Genomic DNA, 12,158 nt, shown 5'->3' with positions numbered 1-12,158 from the left:
GGTAAGAAATTGATGGGAATGACGAGTCCCGACTGGTAAGAAATGGACCGAAGAGAGGGGAGATTTGATTAGTAAGAAATGGACGGGCTGAACGAGACCCGACCGGTAAGAAATGGACCGGAGAGACGGGAGATTTGATTGGTAAGAAATGGACGGGCTGAACGAGACCCGATTGGTAAGAAATGGACCGCAGAGGCGGGAGATTTGATTGGTAAGGAATGAACGGGGCAGAGCACGCCATTGGAAAGAAATGGAAGCGAAAATGGAAGAGCGACCCGCCACTGGTTTTCGGAGCTAGACTCTCCTGCTCTCGGTATTGCCAATTCCCCATTGGACCAGCTGAGCGAAGCCGTATCCAGAATCGCGGTACTGTCTGTCTTCAACAGTGTTCCCCGGTTCCACCGAATTCCAAAAAGAGCAGGGCAACGATGAATCGGTCGGCCTTCTGGGCTCTGAGTCAATGATTCGAGTTAGAATTTGGCGGGACGTGTCATCTTGTTCGATGCGTCTTTGAATTCCTAGCGTAACTTCCACAATCTCTTGGTGTGAAAGCAATTACCCTATGGTTGCCGGCGATAGCTGACGGGATGACCTGTTCACGGGCCGGTTAGCTCAGTTGGTTAGAGCGTGGTGCTAATAACGCCAAGGTCGCGGGTTCGACCCGCACGGGCCAAGGCTCTCTGGCCTTCCCTTTACTACGTTTTGTCAGAGTGGACAACAAAACGTATTCTCCCGTCGGGGAATTGAACCCCGGTCTCCGCGTGACAGGCGGGGATACTGACCACTATACTAACGAGGACAAAGCTGGTTAGTGCGCCCCCTGTCGCCCGTGGCTTTACCCTGAAAATGCCAGTAAACACCGACGTGTTCTCTTCCACAATGTGTCCTAATTAGAAGGGAACATACGATGAAATTCACACGGGTTTTGTATGGGTTGTAGACTCTTTTCCGTTAGTGCAGCTTGTGACATCTGTGAATTTGTTTGACAAGAATTTTTACATGTCGGTTGGCCAAAAGTTCACATGCACCAAGGCTTAAGATACTCAAACTCAGTTTTTCACGACTCCGCACATTTCATGTTACCATACGTATCTTTTGGCTAGTCAATTAGGGCATCTGCTTTGTTCACATCAGCGGTAATTTTACAACAGCCGATTAGAGACAGATTTATTTCCGTTTTAATTCATTCAGAATTCCAGATGGTCGCAGGTTTACATACACCAAGATGACTGTCTCCTTACACAGTCTGGAAGATTCCAGACATTGATGTAATGACTTTTAGAAGCTTCTGATTGTCCAACTGTCATAATTAGGACTTCATTGGGAGTTTATTGGCACCTGTGGCTGCATTGAAGGGCCTACCTTTAGAGCCACTGCCTTGTTGCCCATGATACCATGGGAAAATCCAAGCAACTCAGCCAAGACCTCAGAAAAGAAATTCTGGACCTCCAAAAGTCAGGGTCCTCCTTGGGAGCAATTTCCAAACAACTGAAGGTACCACGAGCATCTGTACAAACAATTGTCTGCAAATATAAAAATCTTGGGACCACAAAGACACTGCATCGTTCAGGAAGTAGGAACAATTATCTACCTGGGCTGAACGAACTTTGGTCCGAAAGGTTCAACTGAATCCCAAGACAACAACAAAGGAGCTGGTGAAGGAGTTGGAGGCATAGGTACCAAAGTATCTACATCCACCATTTCGAGAATCCTACATCGCCATGGCCCGAAGGCTGTCGGCAAGGAAGAAGCCCCTAGTCCAAGACCGGCATAAAAAGACATTTTTGAATTGGTTTGTCTGTAAGGGACAAGCACCAAAACATTGACAATTGCAAATGTACTGTCCGACGTACTGTGCACGTGTTACCAGGCAAAGTATTTTTAAAAGAAACTGTTGCAGTCTTACTCAAGTACTTCATACTTTAGCATGCTTTGTGCAGAAATTTTGCTGCTTTGGCTCCCACCGGAGCCCTGGCTGAAGATTTCTGTACATCCTACCAGGCCCCGCCCCGGCAAATCCAAGGAATGCTCCTGGCTGCGTGGGCTCAGCTGGGAGAGTGTTAGACTGAAGCTCTAAAGGTCCCTGGTTCAATCCTGGGTTTTGGCAATGGGAGGTGTTTCATCTTTCGTTGAGTAGAACTGAGCCCCTCTGCTTGAGTTTACCTCCTGCTTAAGCTGATACCGGTTCCACAGAGTGGAATCCAGTTCTAAGATTTGTAGTTTTTCCATTTAGGACTGTCGGGTCTTCGTGCGACCAAGCTCCTGAGATGTGGACCTGCACTAAACGCCATGTGTGGCAGTGTGGGAACATCGCTGTCAATCATCGTTTGTACTCCATTGTTGCTGATTACTTACTGGGCAGGGGCAATGTGAGAACAGCCTGTCTAGAAGGCTCTATTGACTTTTGCCGAGGCGTGATTCAATTGCAGGTGAGAAAACGGCCTGAGATAAACTGGTTTCCCTTCTCATTTGGGGTCCGTCCCAATACTCAAAAATGCACACTCCTTTCCTCCACTGCCACCTCGTCTTCGTGCCCCAGAGGCCGATCATTGTGTCCTCCCTATTTCCAATGTCCCAATATCGGATGAGACTAGCGAAACGGCTTCAGACTCTGCTTCTCATCACCTCCCGGCAAAGGATACATCGTGAGTATTTTATATTGGAATGCCAATAAAAATCATCATCATATCACATGTATGCATCTATCAAAGTTAGCGTGAAGTATATCGTACTTGATTTATACTCAGCTCAGATCAGTCTAACAGGGATTCACAGTCAGTCCAGTGAACCTAATTTTATTAGTCTATGTATACTATGCAACTACAGTTCTAGCTAGGCCATACAACATGTCAGTGCTCCACAGAACATCACAATAATAGCTAACATATTAATATGTAATAACATAATATTATCATGGGTTAACGTTACTTCCCTTACAGAAACGTTTATAATAGTGTGCCTTAAGCAGACTTTTTCTGGACTAAATCCCTGCTACTGGATCCCAGGTATTTCCAGTGCATCTTCACCTTACTTACAATACAGAAGTAAAATTAGATCACATTTTAAAGATATGGCATACAAAGTTTAGTGGTAGTTCAGTAATGGCACACTTAAAGTGTAGCCCCAGGACATACTTTAATTATAATTAAAATGGACCAATTTCATTTTATAAAGTACTTAAACTATACTTTGAAAATGATCTTGATGTACATTATTATACTTAACAAAAACTTTATGTACTACTACGTTTTGTCAGGGAATCGTCTTGAGGTAAATTTCCATCAGCAAGCTATCGCTAAATAATCAAATATGGTAAAAAGGAAACGTACCATCTTCATTACTGTCAGACAATAGCTAGCTTTTTGTCTTAAACCGTTAACGATTTAAATAATTTAATGCAGTTGTCTTACCTTTATAAATCATGCAAAATCCACAGTGTTCTTCAGTATCGCAGTGAATGACAGAGGCTGTTGTCTTGATCTCTTCACAATGCAGACTGTCTAGACAATATGAACCTTTATTTGACTAGGAAGTCACGTTGAGATTAAAACCTTAAGTGAGAAATAGCCAAGACAGGGCCAAAGCTATATGAAACGGCGTACAAAACAAAAACAACGACAACAGTAGCGCACAGAATAAACCAACCAACATGACAGAATACATGAACTAAAACAGTGTTAAACAAGTTCAGGGTTTAAAACAAGCACAGGTCACAGACCAAATATCAATTATCCGTCTTTAAAATCTGTAACGAGATGAGATAATCAAGTTTGAGCTTAGCCTGCAGCTCGTTCCAGGACCATGGGCCTTGATAGAACAAGATAGAACATCGCGTTCTCCTGTCATCCACATCTAATCGGTGCCATGCATTCAAAGTAAACAGTTGTGCTGCCACATTTGATTGGCGAGAAATGGACGGGCATGCGAGTCCTGGTCGGTAAGAATGGAGCTGCAGAGAAGGGAAGATTTGATAGGTAAGAAATTGATGGGAATGACGAGTCCCGACTGGTAAGAAATGGACCGAAGAGGGGAGATTTGATTAGTAAGAAATGGACGGGCTGAACGAGACCCGACCGGTAAGAAATGGACCGGAGAGACGGGGAGATTTGATTGGTAAGAAATGGACGGCTGAACGAGACCCGATTGGTAAGAAATGGACCGCAGAGACGGGGAGATTTGATTGGTAAGGAATGAACGGGCAGAGCACGCCATTGGAAAGAAATGGAAGCGAAAATGGAAGAGCGACCCGCCACTGGTTTTCGGGAGCTAGACTCTCCTGCTCTCGGTATTGCCAATTCCCCATTGGACCAGCTGAGCGAAGCCGTATCCAGAATCCGCGTACTGTCTGTCTTCAACAGTGTTCCCCGGTTCCACCGAATTCAAAAAGAGCAGGGGCAACGATGAATCGGTCGGCCTTCTGGGCTCTGAGTCAATGATTCGAGTTAGGAATTTGGCGGACGTGTCATCTTGTTCGATCGTCTTTGAATTCCTAGCGTAACTTCCACAATCTCTTGGTGTGAAAGCAATTACCCTATGGTTGCCGGCGATAGCTGACGGATGACCTGTTCACGGGCCGGTTAGCTCAGTTGGTTAGAGCGTGGTGCTAATAACGCCAAGGTCTGGGTTCGACCCAGCACGGGCCAAGGCTCTCTGGCTTCCCTTTACTACGTTTTTGTCAGGTGGACAACAAAACGTATTCTCCCTCGGGGAATTGAACCCGGTCTCCCGCGTGACAGGCGGGGATACTGACCACTATACTAACGAGGACAAAGCTGGTTAGTGCGCCCTGTCGCCCGTGGCTTTACCCTGAAAATGCCAGTAAACACCGAGTGTTCTCTTCCACAATGTGTCCTAATTAGAAGGGAACATACGATGAAATTCACGTAGGTTTTGTATGGGTTGTAGACTCTTTTCCGTTAGTGCAGCTTGTGACATCTGTGAATTTGTTTGACAAGAATTTTTACATGTACGGTTAGGCCAAAAGTTCACATGCACCAAGGCTTAAGATACTCAAACTCAGTTTTTCACACTCCGCACATTTCATGTTACCATACGTATCTTTGGCTAGTCAATTAGGGCATCTGCTTTGTTCACATCAGCGGTAATTTTACAACAGCCGATTAGAGACAGATTTATTTCCGTTTAATTCATTCAGAATTCCAGATGGTCGCAGGTTTACATACACCAAGATGACTGTCTCCTTACACAGTCTGGAAGATTCCAGACATTGATGTAATGACTTTTAGAAGCTTCTGATTGTCCAACTGTCATAATTAGGACTTCATTGGGAGTTTATTGGCACCTGTGGCTGCATTGAAGGGCCTACCTTTAGAGCCACTGCCTTGTTGCCCATGATACCATGGGAAAATCCAAGCAACTCAGCCAAGACCTCAGAAAAGAAATTCTGGACCTCCAAAAGTCAGGGTCCTCCTTGGGAGCAATTTCCAAACAACTGAAGGTACCACGAGCATCTGTACAAACAATTGTCTGCAAATATAAAAATCTTGGGACCACAAAGACACTGCATCGTTCAGGAAGTAGGAACAATTATCTACCTGGGCTGAACGAACTTTGGTCCGAAAGGTTCAACTGAATCCCAAGACGACAACAAAGGAGCTGGTGAAGGAGTTGGAGGCTAAGGTACCAAAGTATCTACATCCACCATTTCGAGAATCCTACATCGCCATGGCCCGAAAGGCTGTGCGCAAGGAAGAAGCCCTAGTCCAAGACCGGCATAAAAAGACATTTTTGAATTGGTTTGTCTGTAAGGGACAAGCACCAAAACATTGACAATTGCAAATGTACTGTCCGACGTACTGTGCACGTGTTACCAGGCAAAGTATTTTTAAAAGAAACTGTTGCAGTCTTACTCAAGTACTTCATACTTTAGCATGCTTTGTGCAGAGATTTTGCTGCTTTAGCTCCCAGCGGAGCCTGCGGAAGATTTCTGTACGTCCTACCAGGCCCAGGCCGGCAAATCCGAGGAATGCTGCAAACTTCGTGGCCGAAATAGCTCAGCTGGGAGAGCGTTAGACTGAAGATCTAAAGGTCCCTGGTTCAATCCCGGGTTTCGGCAATGGGAGGTGTTTCATCTTTTGTCGCGTACAGCTGAGCCCCTCTGCTTGAGTTTACCTCCTGCTTAAGCTGATACCGGTTCCACAGAGTGGAATCCAGTTCTAAGATTTGTACTTTTCCATTTAGGACTGTCGGGTCTTCGTGCGACCAAGCTCCTGAGATGTGGACCTGCACTAAACGCCATGTGTGGCAGTGTGGGAACATCGCTGTCAATCATCGTTTGTACTCCATTGTTGCTGATTACTTACTGGGCAGGGGCAATGTGAGAACAGCCTGTCTAGAAGGCTCTATTGACTTTTTGCCGAGGCGTGATTCAATTGCAGGTGAGAAAACGGCCTGAGATAAACTGGTTTCCTTCTCATTTGGGGTCCGTCCCAATACTCAAAAATGCACACTCCTTTCCTCCACTGCCACCTCGTCTTCGTGCCCCAGAGGCCGATCATTGTGTCCTCCCTATTTCCAATGTCCCAATATCGGATGAGACTAGCGAAACGGCTTCAGACTCTGCTTCTCATCACCTCCCGGCAAAGGATACATCGTGAGTATTTTATATTGGAATGCCAATAAAATCATCATCATATCACATGTATGCATCTATCAAAGTTAGCGTGAAGTATATCGTACTTGATTTATACTCAGCTCAGATCAGTCTAACAGGGATTCACAGTCAGTCCAGTGAACCTAATTTTATTAGTCTATGTATACTATGCAACTACAGTTCTAGCTAGGCCATACAACATGTCAGTGCTCCACAGAACATCACAATAATAGCTAACATATTAATATGTAATAACATAATATTATCATGGGTTAACGTTACTTCCCTTACAGAAACGTTTATAATAGTGTGCCTTAAGCAGACTTTTTCTGGACTAAATCCTGCTACTGGATCCCAGGTATTTCAGTGCATCTTCACCTACTTACAATACAGAAGTAAAATTAGATCACATTTTAAAGATATGGCATACAAAGTTTATGGTAGTTCAGTAATGGCACACTTAAAGTGTAGCCCCAGGACATACTTTAATTATAATTAAAATGGACCAATTTCATTTTATAAAGTACTTAAACTATACTTTGAAAATGATCTTGATGTACATTATTATACTTAACAAAAACTTTATGTACTACTACGTTTTGTCAGGAATCGTCTTGAGGTAAATTTCCATCAGCAAGCTATCGCTAAATAATCAAATATGGTAAAAGGAAACGTACCATCTTCATTACTGTCAGACAATAGCTAGCTTTTTGTCTTAAACCGTTAAACGATTTAAATAATTTAATGCAGTTGTCTTACCTTTATAAATCATGCAAAATCCACAGTGTTCTTCAGTATCGCAGTGAATGACAGAGGCTGTTGTCTTGATCTCTTCACAATGCAGACTGTCTAGACAATATGAACCTTTATTTGACTAGGAAGTCACGTTGAGATTAAAACCTTAAGTGAGAAATAGCCAAGACAGGGCCAAAGCTATATGAAACAGCGTACAAAAAAAAAACAACGACAACAGTAGCGCAGAATAAACCAACCAACATGACAGAATACATGAACTAAACAGTGTTAAACAAGTTCAGGGTTTAAAACAAGCACAGGTCACAGACCAAATATCAATTATCCGTCTTTTAAAATCGGGTAACGAGATGAGATAATCAAGTTTGAGCTTAGCCTGCAGCTCGTTCCAGGACCATGGGCCTTGATAGAACAAGATAGAACATCGCGTTCTCCTGTCATCCACATCTAATCGGTGCCATGCATTCAAAGTAAACAGTTGTGCTGCCACATTTGATTGGCAGAAATGGACGGGCATGACGAGTCCTGGTCGGTAAGAAATGGAGCTGCAGAGAAGGGAAGATTTGATAGGTAAGAAATTGATGGGAATGCGAGTCCCGACTGGTAAGAAATGGACCGAAGAGAGGGAGATTTGATTAGTAAGAAATGGACGGGCTGAACGAGACCCGACCGGTAAGAAATGGACCGGAGAGACGGGGAGATTTGATTGGTAAGAAATGGAGCGGGCTGAACGAGACCCGATTGGTAAGAAATGGACCGCAGAGGGGAGATTTGATTGGTAAGGAATGAACGGGCAGAGCACGCCTTTGGGAAAGAAATGGAGCGAAAATGGAAGAGCGACCCGCCACTGGTTTCGGAGCTAGACTCTCCTGCTCTCGTTGCCAATTCCCCATTGGACCAGCTGAGCGAAGCCGTATCCAGAATCCAGCGGTACTGTCTGTCTTCAACAGTGTTCCCGGTTCCACCGAATTCCAAAAAGAGCAGGGGCAACGATGAATCGGTCGGCCTTCTGGGCTCTGAGTCAATGATTCGAGTTAGGAATTTGGCGGACGTGTCATCTTGTTCGATGCGTCTTTGAATTCCTAGCGAACTTCCACAATCTCTTGGTGTGAAAGCAATTACCCTATGGTTGCGGCGATAGCTGACGGATGACCTGTTCACGGGCCGTTAGCTCAGTTGGTTAGAGCGTGGTGCTAATAACGCCAAGGTCGCGGGTTCGACCCCGCACGGGCCAAGGCTCTCTGGCCTTCCTTTACTACGTTTTGTCAGAGTGGACAACAAAACGTATTCTCCCGTCGGGAATTGAACCCGGTCTCCCGTGACAGGCGGATACTGACCACTATACTAACGAGGACAAAGCTGGTTAGTCGCCCTGTCGCCCGTGGCTTTACCCTGAAAATGCCAGTAAACACCGACGTGTTCTCTTCCACAATGTGTCCTAATTAGAAGGGAACATACGATGAAATTCACACGGGTTTTGTATGGGTTGTAGACTGTTTTCCGTTAGTGCAGCTTGTGACATCTGTGAATTTGTTTGACAAGAATTTTTACATGTACGGTTGGGCCAAAGTTCACATGCACCAAGGCTTAAGATACTCAAACTCAGTTTTCACGACTCCGCACATTTCATGTTACCATACGTATCTTTTGGCTAGTCAATTAGGGCATCTGCTTTGTTCACATCAGCGGTAATTTACAACAGCCGATTAGAGACAGATTTATTTCCGTTTTAATTCATTCAAATTCCAGATGGTCGCAGGTTTACATACACCAAGATGACTGTCTCCTTACACAGTCTGGAAGATTCCAGACATTGATGTAATGACTTTTAGAAGCTTCTGATTGTCCAACTGTCATAATTAGGACTTCATTGGGAGTTTATTGGCACCTGTGGCTGCATTGAAGGGCCTACCTTTAGAGCCACTGCCTTTGCCCATGATACCATGGGAAAATCCAAGCAACTCAGCCAAGACCTCAGAAAAGAAATTCTGGACCTCCAAAAGTCAGGGTCCTCCTTGGGAGCAATTTCCAAACAACTGAAGGTACCACGAGCATCTGTACAAACAATTGTCTGCAAATATAAAAATCTTGGGACCACAAAGACACTGCATCGTTCAGAAGTAGGGAACAATTATCTACCTGGGCTGAACGAACTTTGGTCCGAAAGGTTCAACTGAATCCCAAGACACAACAAAGGAGCTGGTGAAGGAGTTGGAGGCGTAAGGTACCAAAGTATCTACATCCACCATTTCGAGAATCCTACATCGCCATGGCCGAAAGGCTGTCGCGCAAGGAAGAAGCCCTAGTCCAAGACCGGCATAAAAGACATTTTTGAATTGGTTTGTCTGTAAGGGACAAGCACCGAAAACATTGACAATTGCAAATGTACTGTCCGACGTACTGTGCACGTGTTACCAGGCAAAGTATTTTTAAAAGAAACTGTTGCAGTCTTACTCAAGTACTTCATCTTTAGCATGCTTTGTGCAGAGATTTTGCTGCTTTAGCTCCCAGCGAGCCTGGCGGAAGATTTCTGTACGTCCTACCAGGCCCAGGCCGGCAAATCCGAGAATGCTGCAAACTTGTGGCGAAATAGCTCAGCTGGGAAGCGTTAGACTGAAGATCTAAAGGTCCCTGGTTCAATCTCGGTTTCGGCAATGGGAGGTGTTTCATCTTTCGTCGCGTACAGCTGAGCCCTCTGCTTGAGTTTACCTCCTGCTTAAGCTGATACCGGTTCCACAGAGTGGAATCCAGTTCTAAGATTTGTAGTTTTCCATTTAGGACTGTCGGTCTTCGTGCGACCAAGCTCCTGAGATGTGGACCTGCACTAAACGCCATGTGTGGCAGTGGGAACATCGCTGTCAATCATCGCTTGTACTCCATTGTTGCTGATTACTTACTGGGCAGGGGCAATGTGAGAACAGCCTGTCTAGAAGGCTCTATTGACTTTTGCCGGCGTGATTCAATTGCAGGTGAGAAAACGCCTGAGATAAACTGGTTTCCCTTCTCATTTGGGGTCCGTCCCAATACTCAAAATGCACACTCCTTTCCTCCACTGCCACCTCGTCTTCGTCCCAGAGGCCGATCATTGTGTCCTCCTATTTCCAATGTCCCAATATCGGATGAGACTAGCGAACGCTTCAGACTCTGCTTCTCATCACCTCCCGCAAAGGATACATCGTGAGTATTTTATATTGGAATGCCAATAAAAATCATCATCATATCACATGTATGCATCTATCAAAGTTAGCTGAAGTATATCGTACTTGATTTATACTCAGCTCAGATCAGTCTAACAGGGATTCACAGTCAGTCCAGTGAACCTAATTTTATTAGTCTATGTATACTATGCAACTACAGTTCTAGCTAGGCCATACAACATGTCAGTGCTCCACAGAACATCACAATAATAGCTAACATATTAATATGTAATAACATAATATTATCATGGGTTAACGTTACTTCCTTACAGAAACGTTTATAATAGTGTGCCTTAAGCAGACTTTTTCTGGACTAAATCCCTGCTACTGGATCCCAGGTATTTCCAGTGCATCTTCACCTTACTTACAATACAGAAGTAAAATTAGATCACATTTTAAAGATATGGCATACAAAGTTTAGTGGTAGTTCAGTAATGGCACACTTAAAGTGTAGCCCAGGACATACTTTAATTATAATTAAAATGGACCAATTTCATTTTATAAAGTACTTAAACTATACTTTGAAAATGATCTTGATGTACATTATTATACTTAACAAAAACTTTATGTACTACTACGTTTTTGTCAGGAATCGTCTTGAGGTAAATTTCCATCAGCAAGCTATCGCTAAATAATCAAATATGGTAAAAGGAACGTACCATCTTCATTACTGTCAGACAATAGCTAGCTTTTGTCTTAAACCTTAACGATTTAAATAATTTAATGCAGTTGTCTTACCTTTATAAATCATGCAAAATCCCACAGTGTTCTTCAGTATCGCAGTGAATGACAGAGGCTGTTGTCTTGATCTCTTCACAATGCAGACTGTCTAGACAATATGAACCTTTATTTGACTAGGAAGTCACGTTGAGATTAAACCTTAAGTGAGAAATAGCCAAGACAGGGCCAAAGCTATATGAAACGCGTACAAAACAAAAACAACGACAACAGTAGCGCACAGAATAAACCAACCAACATGACAGAATACATGAACTAAAACAGTGTTAAACAAGTTCAGGGTTTAAAACAAGCACAGGTCACAGACCAAATATCAATTATCCGTCTTTTAAAATCTGGTAACGAGATGAGATAATCAAGTTTGAGCTTAGCCTGCAGCTGTCTCCAGGACCATGGGCCTTGATAGAACAAGATAGAACATCGCGTTCTCCTGTCATCCACATCTAATCGGTGCCATGCATTCAAAGTAAACAGTTGTGCTGCCACATTTGATTGGCGAGAAATGGACGGGCATGACGAGTCCTGGTCGTAAGAATGGAGCTGCAGAGAAGGGAAGATTTGATAGGTAAGAAATTGATGGGAATGACGAGTCCCGACTGGTAAGAAATGGACCGAAGAGAGGGAGATTTGATTAGTAAGAAATGGACGGGGTGAACGAGACCGACCGTGTAAAATGGACCGGAGAGACGGGGAGATTTGATTGGTAAGAAATGGCCGGCTGAACGAGACCCGATTGGTAGAAATGGACCGCAGAGACGGGGAGATTTGATTGGTAAGGAATGGACGGAGGCAGAGCACGCCATTGGAAAGAAATAGAGCGAAATGGAAGAGCGATCCGCCACTGGTTTTCGGGAGCT

At 44.1% G+C, this 12,158-nt stretch overlaps 4 non-coding genes across 4 annotated transcripts; all 4 read left to right on the top strand.

Annotated features, from left to right (window-relative positions):
* Positions 1 to 601: 601 nt before the first annotated feature.
* On the top strand, positions 602 to 673 carry trnai-aau (transfer RNA isoleucine (anticodon AAU)). Its single transcript has one exon. It is a non-coding gene; the product is annotated as a tRNA-Ile (tRNA).
* A 3,898-nt stretch (positions 674 to 4,571) lies between these two features.
* Positions 4,572 to 4,643, top strand: trnai-aau (transfer RNA isoleucine (anticodon AAU)). The gene has a single exon. It is a non-coding gene; the product is annotated as a tRNA-Ile (tRNA).
* A 1,360-nt stretch (positions 4,644 to 6,003) lies between these two features.
* On the top strand, positions 6,004 to 6,076 carry trnaf-gaa (transfer RNA phenylalanine (anticodon GAA)). The gene has a single exon. It is a non-coding gene; the product is annotated as a tRNA-Phe (tRNA).
* Positions 6,077 to 8,527: 2,451 nt separating this feature from the next.
* Positions 8,528 to 8,600, top strand: trnai-aau (transfer RNA isoleucine (anticodon AAU)). The gene has a single exon. It is a non-coding gene; the product is annotated as a tRNA-Ile (tRNA).
* Positions 8,601 to 12,158: the final 3,558 nt, after the last annotated feature.

This window comes from Anguilla rostrata, chromosome 17, assembly GCF_018555375.3.
Source record: "Anguilla rostrata isolate EN2019 chromosome 17, ASM1855537v3, whole genome shotgun sequence".
In the NCBI taxonomy this organism is placed as follows: Eukaryota; Metazoa; Chordata; class Actinopteri; order Anguilliformes; family Anguillidae; genus Anguilla; species Anguilla rostrata.
This window is presented reverse-complemented; position numbering and strand designations above follow the sequence as displayed.